At 37.3% G+C, this 7,583-nt stretch overlaps 1 pseudogene; it reads left to right on the top strand.

The window, feature by feature from the left end:
- The first annotated feature begins 3,711 nt into the window (after nucleotides 1-3,711).
- On the top strand, nucleotides 3,712-5,023 carry LOC134241696 (zinc finger CCHC domain-containing protein 18-like; annotated as a pseudogene).
- Nucleotides 5,024-7,583: the final 2,560 nt, after the last annotated feature.

The following is a 7,583-nucleotide window of genomic DNA, read 5'->3' as shown; positions in this document are numbered from 1 at the left end:
TATTACGACTAAAGAAAGTCGTTATTACGAGATAAAAAGTCTTTATTACGACTTAAGAAAGTCGTAATAACGAGATAATAAGTCGTTATATTACGAGATAAAAAGTCGTTATTACGACTTATGAAATTCGTTATTACGAGATAAAAAGTCGTTATTTAAGGAATGAAGCTTATTTCAACTTATGTTATCCGATATAACATAACTTGGGGCAGTTTACGCTTTATAAACCGCGAAGGCACTAGCCCCCCCACTTTCAGATCTGGGGGGGGGGGGCAAGAGTATGTCTGTGCCCCCCCCACTTTTTAATGAAGAACAGAATCACAGCTAATTTGAAATAATATTAATACATAGTTGTATAATAAAATTGTGTAGAAAAATTGAAATTGAAAGTAACTTGCCTTTGAAAAAAAGTTGTCCACTACCCCCCCCCCCCCCCCACGAAATAGGATTTTCGAGTTGGGGAACTTTCACTTGCCTTTTTTTTTTTTTTTGCTTGTCAAAGAATTTCTGGACTTGAGCCCCCCCCCCCCACTTTCTTTTCTTTTTTTTTTTTGCATGTCAAAGAATTTCTCGACTTGAGCCCCCCCCCCCCACTTTTAAGTTTTTTTTTTTTTTTTTTTTTTTTTTTTTTTTGCTTGTCAAAGAATTTCTGGACTTGAGCCCCCCCACTTTTAAGTTTGTGACTACGCCTCTGCCAAACAAATTAGATTAAATAGGGGGTGGGGGTATTATTACACTTAAATTTTAAATAATATTCAATGAAAAAAATCAAAACTTTTGTTTTCTTTGACAAATTCTATTTCTTTGTGTATTAAGTATTAGCCACGATCATTTCCTGTGTATAGGGATTAGCAGAGCAGGAAACGGCATGCCCTGGGGCTTTCACACCTGTCCTAGAGTACCTGGTGTGAAGTGAATCTCTCTGAACGTGCATGCACGTCGTTGTCTAGCCATTCAACACAACATTTAGTTCAATGTTTCATTATTTCCATCGATATCATTTTCAAATGAGATACATGTAACAGCCTTCAAATTTTAGTCAATTTATTATCTCTTTTTTAAAACTGAGTGTATAAAGTAAAAATAAAAAAAAACGAACTTTTAAAACAAATTAATAAAGTATTTGTAAATTATTAAATCAAATGATGATTCATACTATTTTATTTACGTGTCTATTTATCCTGTACGAGTTAGTAGATTGAGAGAGAGAGAGAGAGAGAGAAGATGAAAAAACATTACAATGTTAAGGCATGTGCTTGATATCGTTTTTCCTCGTTTTGACTTCTGAAGTCTATCGAATGAAACTTAACTAAATATGAAATAATTTTAATGAAATTGTTTGTGGATCAGATTTTGTTAAATTCTAAAATAGTCGTTTCCGTGAACAGATACATGTAGAACTTGTTGTCGGTGATATATCAGTTTTAATTATTGACTATTTGTGGATTTTGTCGAATTAATATGCGAGTTTAAGGAAAATACAGGGACAGTTATAGCTAAACACTCAATATTTAATTAAACTAGCAGTTTGATATGATTGTTTCCGAGACATTTATTAATTTTATTGTTCATCAGTTCTTCATGATGTAAGATTACGCAATGTGAAGGTATTGCAGGTATCTCGTGAGTATGGAACGCCGTCACTGCCTTATAGCAGAACTCTACTTTTGCATTGTGTCAACCTTCCATTACCTTATGTCAACTCTTTATGACATTAACCCACACTACTATTGCATTGTGTCAACCTTCCATTACATTATGTCAACTCTTTATGACATTAACCCACACTACTATTGCATCGTGTCAACCTTCCATTACATTATGTCAACTCTTTATGACATTAACCCACACTACTATTGCATCGTGTTAACTTTCCTCTACATTATGTCAACTCTTTATGACATTTACACATACTACAATTATATTTCGTCAACTTGCATTTCGGTATGTTTACTTTTCATGAGATCTTAGTTTTTATGAACTGATGTGAAAAGCTCATGCCATACTCTGCGCACTCTTCTACATTATGTCGATTCACTATTACGTTATGCGAACACGGGTATCCTCGGCCTTTATATGAGTATGTAACCAGGGTTATGTATTATTTACTGCCTTTAATTACTATACTTGCGCTGCGTATATGTGAGAATGTGGTGTGAAAGACTTTGTGTGAATGAGGTTGTTGTTATTTTTAGACACTAGACGGACAGTCACATGACTTTATCCTATTCACCAAATTCCCGCTTTCACGCACTAACATCGGGCACTCTGAGCCTAGCCGTTGAATTGGTTAGATGTGTACTCTACTCTATAGTCAATAACAGATAGTAATATTTGTAATTCCTGTGTGTGTCCCGGTAAGAATCTATTCTAAAGTAAAGTCTATTATGTTTTAATTATCTGTCTAAATGTCTGTCTATGTGTCGTCTATATGTTGTGTGTAATTGTAATATTTCAGGTTTTTGACGTCTTATTTCAACATTAATAAATATAATATTGAACCTGAACCAGATTGTTAGTTCTGATGTTTTACCACTGGCTACAAATGGCGCCCACGCAATTCTAATAAACCGGGACATCACACCAAAGCTTTATTTCCTTGGAATCTCAATCCCCGGGGGACGGACTTATTGAGACGAGGACCGTGGCTGAGACGAGCCGGAGCGGTTACTTCTATTTTCACGCCAGTACCTATACCATGGAAACCCATATGAAGAGGTGATTCTGTGTGTGTTTGTGCCTGTGCGTTTATATTCCGTTATTACCAAGGAACGACAGAGTGAAAAAGTGTGTCAACTTTACGACGAATTCAGTGTTTCACGAATGGCGGGAATACGCACGGATCCAAAGGCGCGGCGAACCACGTGACCCGCACGAACCGCATTGATCCGCGAGGAAACTCGGAACTAAGCAACGAGGCCTCAGGTACTGTGTAATTCAGTGATTACTTATCTGTTCTTATATGATGTGATTATCCTGTGTTGTATTTGTGTCTGTATTTGTGCTGTGAAAGATTGAATTTGTTTTGTCATTTTGTCATCTTCTTGCATAGGGAATTCCCGAGTTTATTTTTAGATCTAAATTTAGAACAAGCTTCCGGAAATTCTTTAAACAGCTGATCGATCAATTTTGTTTTTCGATTTCTTTATTTTCATTTCTGTTTAACATTTGAACTTTATTTTTTTTCTTGGTGTTTATAAAAGCAATATTTTTTTTAATTCAGGCCTGCTATTTATTTACTTGTAAGGTTATTTGTTTATTTTGTTTTGATTTTTTTTTCTGAAAAATTGTAAAGTTTATCATTTCTGTTTTGGAATTGAAATTTATTTGTGTACTTTTGGAAATTGATTATACCGGGAATTAGTTAAAAAAAAATCTTGTATTAGAAATTAGGTCATCATTTCTTTGCACTTCCCTTGCATGCTACTAACCTTTGCACTGACATGGCAACTTTGACCTTTAGTGACAGATGATGTGCATGAGTGTTACTTTGTCTGAGTGTGTGTATATGCTTGCCAATGATATTTTTCATGAGATTTGCATATTGCATATCTGCGCTGCGTTTTTATGAATTGATATAACAGGTGATTACAGGTTACTTGTACTTTATCAAGTTTATTACTAGTAAGTGATACATTTGAGTGACCATTAGTTGAACTTTAGTGTTATTGAAAGTTTGTTTGACTTGTGTAGAAAGTTGAAGAGTCTAAAATGGCAGATAAGGTTGAAGAGTCTAAAAAGGCAGATAAGGTGTCTGAAAAACTCAAGAAGTTACTTGATAAGGCTAAAGAAGAGGGTGGTTCATTGCATGAGGAAAGTAAGTTGGACTTTGCAGGTGTTTCAGAGGCGGATGTTCCAAAAACAAGTACTCCTGTTGTAAGTAAAGATCAAAAGCCATTAATGTTCCCCAATGCTAAAACTTCTGAACCATATCAATTCCCACCCCCTCCCAGTGTACCAGCTGACATTGGTAAAGGTGACCCCTATGGTGAGGTTAAATTTAAGAGTTTCAGTGGTTTACCCCCTCAAAGCAATCCCTTTAAATTAAGTCAAGAAGGGAACACATCCCATTTTTATGAGGTAACACATTCTCAAATACCTAGAATTCCCCAGTTTTCTGGTGATGAACCCCCACAAAAGGGTGATGTTACTTATAGAGAGTGGCGATATGAGGTTCAGTGTCTTATGAATGATCCTGAAATAAAAGAGACAGTTATTATTCAGAGTATCAGAAGATCTCTGAGGGGTACAGCTAAAACCATGCTTATTCCTCTTGGTGAAAAAGCTAGTGTACAAGAAATACTTGACAAACTAAATATTTTATTTGGTGAAGTGTCAAATAATGCTATGATCATGCAAGAGTTCTTTAATGCATATCAATTTCAGGGTGAGTGTGCAACATCTTTTGGGTGTAGATTAGAAAGCATGTTACAGAATGCAATTGACAATGGTTATTTGAATAAATCATCAAAGAATGATTTACTCCGTCATAAATTCTGGACTTCGTTGAGTTCTGATCGGTTAAAATCACAAACGCGTCATAAGTACGATACGCTTAAGAACTATGATCAGCTTTTACTTGAGATTAGAAGGGTTGAGAAAGAAATTATGATCAACAAAAAGAGTTCAGAAAAGGTGAGTCAAGGTGTTGATAAAAATCCCAGGTTACATCAAACATGGTATATCAGTAGAAAGTGAAGCTGAGGAAAGAATTAACAAGAAAATTCAGAATTTACAGACAGAGTTAGAGGGTAAGATTGAGGATAAGTTTAGTCAGATTTTGATGAAACTTGATGCACCTAAAGTTGACTCTAGACAAGATTATAGTAGAGGGAGAGGTAGCTTCAGAGGAAGACAGAGTACTAACCGAGGAAGAGGTGAGTATTTTAGGGGAAATTCTCACAGTAGTGACTCCTACAGAGGAAGTCGAGGAAACCTGCAAAGAGGTCAGTATAGAGGATATGGTAAGCCCAAGGGACAGTATCATAGTTCAGGGACAGAGAAGCATGACCCAAACTTTTAGTGGTCTCTACTAGTGGCCGAGGAGAGACCAGTGTACTCAGAGGTAATGGCCAACAAATTAAATGTGACATGATTGGTGAGTCAAATGAAGTAGAAATTGTGTTACAGGGTGTGACTATGAATGCTTTATTAGACAGTGGGTCTATGATTACAACATTGTCTGATAAAGAGTACAACAATCTTATAGACAAACCAGAGTTGAAAGAGTTGTCTACCCTTGGACTGCAAATATCTGTAGCGGATGGTTCAGTTCTGCAGTACAAAGGTTACATTGAGTGTACAATCAAGTTACTCGATATTGAACTATTTGTTCCAATCGTGATAGTACCAGATACAGAGTTCAACAGACACTGTCCTGTTATTGTTGGAACAAATATTTTGAGAATCTGTAGAGATTATTACTCGCATATGTCCTGTCAGTTACCTGATGCGTGGCAATTGGCTATTGACAGTACACAGTGCAAGTCATATTGTGTCAAGACAACTAGTAAGAAAAACATAACTATAGAACCATATCAGTCGCTTGTTGTCAATGGAATAGCAAGAGGTGTAGACAGAAATATTTCTACTTTAGTGACTGAGAATTCTCATAGTAATGACAGTTATGCAGTGTGTCCGAGAGTTGTCACTTTGTCACAGAATATTGTCAAACCCAAAGTCAAAGTCAAGGTGTGCAATATTTCTGCTAAACCTATTACACTGAGACCCAATTCAATACTTTGTTCTCTACAGGAAGCAAAAGTTATTGAAAGTGTATCTACCCTAAAGGGGAATAACTCTCAGTCAGATAAGGTGAATCCTATAGAGTTGGGTGTGAAAGTAGATAGGACTTCATTATCAGAACCACAGTTTAAAACTGTGAACCAATTACTGACAAGGTATAGTCATGTTTTCTCCAGAGGTCCATTGGATCTAGGGAAGACAGACTTGGTCAAGCATAGTATCAAACTTGAAGATAAGACTCCATTTAAGTTACCTTACAGGAGAATACCTCCTGGTATGTATGATGAAGTGAGACAGCATATCAAAGAAATGCTAGAGGCAGGTGTGATAAGAGAATCCCACAGTAACTATAGTTCTAATGTTGTCTTAGTTAGAAAAACAGACGGTTCTCTTCGCTTTTGTATCGATATGCGTGTTTTGAATTCAAAGACTCGTAAAGATTGTTACATGCTACCACGCTTTGACGATGTCATTGATACACTGAGTGGTGCCAAGTACTTCAGTAAATTAGACTTGCGGTCAGGATACTGGCAGGTGGAGATAGAGGAACAGGACAAACACAAAACAGCTTTCTCAGTAGGTAACTTTGGATTTTACGAATGTAATAGAATGTGTTTTGGCTTGACAAATGCTCCAGCAACGTTTCAAAGACTTATGGAGAAATGCATGGGTGAAATTCATCTCAAAGAGTGTTTGATTTTTCTTGACGATATTTTGATTTTTTCCAAAACTTTCGAGGAACATTGTAAACGTTTAGAAAGAGTGTTTCAGAGATTAGAAGAACATGGCTTAAAACTTAAACCTTCAAAATGTGAATTTTTCAAACAGTCTGTTACATATCTAGGTCATATTATTTCAGAGTCAGGAATTTCCACAGACCCAGAAAAAGTTGCTGCTGTTGCGGAATGGCCAACACCTACCAATGTTAAGGAGCTGAGACAGTTTTTAGGGTTCATCGGCTACTACCGGCGATTTGTGAAGAACTTTGCCAGTATCATTGCTCCACTGAACAACTTATTGAAAGGCCATGAGACCAAGACTAGTAAGAAGCAGAAGGCACTCAGTAAACCAAACTCCAAGAAGAAACCAGTACCATGGATTTGGTCAGAAACAGAGGAAAAGGCTTTCCGGGACATCAAGGAAAAATTGACAACACCACCTGTCTTAGGGTATGCAGAATACAACAAGCCTTTTATACTACATACGGATGCCAGTTCCAAAGGCCTGGGAGCAATCCTGTATCAAGTGCAAGGAGGTCAAAAGAGGGTGATTGCATACGCAAGCAGAGGACTGAGACCCAGTGAGAAGAACTACGCTGCACACAAGCTCGAGTTCTTGGCGCTTAAGTGGGCGGTATGTGATAAGCTACATGACTACCTGTACGGGAATCAGTTTGAGGTAATCACGGACAACAATCCGCTAACTTACATATTCACCAAGGCCAAGCTTGATGCAACAAGCCAGAGATGGGTAGCCAGTCTTACTAATTATAACTTCCAGATTTCATACAGAAGTGGAAACTTAAATGCAGATGCTGATGGTCTATCCAGGAAACCAGTGGTTTTTAAGGACACGGTTAAGGCTCTTTGTAATGCTGCTTCAGTACAGATACCATGTTGCCAGAGTGTTTCCAAGGAAGATGCCCCTCAAGCCGCGGATGAGGAGATTTTCCCCAGCGACACACTCAGCAGTCATGACTGGATAGAAGAACAGTCCAGAGATCAAGCCATCAACAGAGTTCTACAGATCCTGAAAAGCGATTTCCGACCCAGGGGAGGAAATATACGGAAAGAATCTCCAGATGTTCAGAGGTACATGAGAATTTTGAAGAAGCTGCA

The sequence above is a fragment of the Saccostrea cucullata genome, unplaced genomic scaffold (assembly GCF_032062105.1).
Source record: "Saccostrea cucullata isolate Sc308-1 unplaced genomic scaffold, CSIRO_AGI_Scuc_v1 ctg3774, whole genome shotgun sequence".
NCBI lineage: Eukaryota > Metazoa > Mollusca > Bivalvia > Ostreida > Ostreidae > Saccostrea > Saccostrea cuccullata.
Note: the sequence above shows the minus strand (reverse complement) of the source record. Positions and strands in the feature narration are given on the sequence as shown.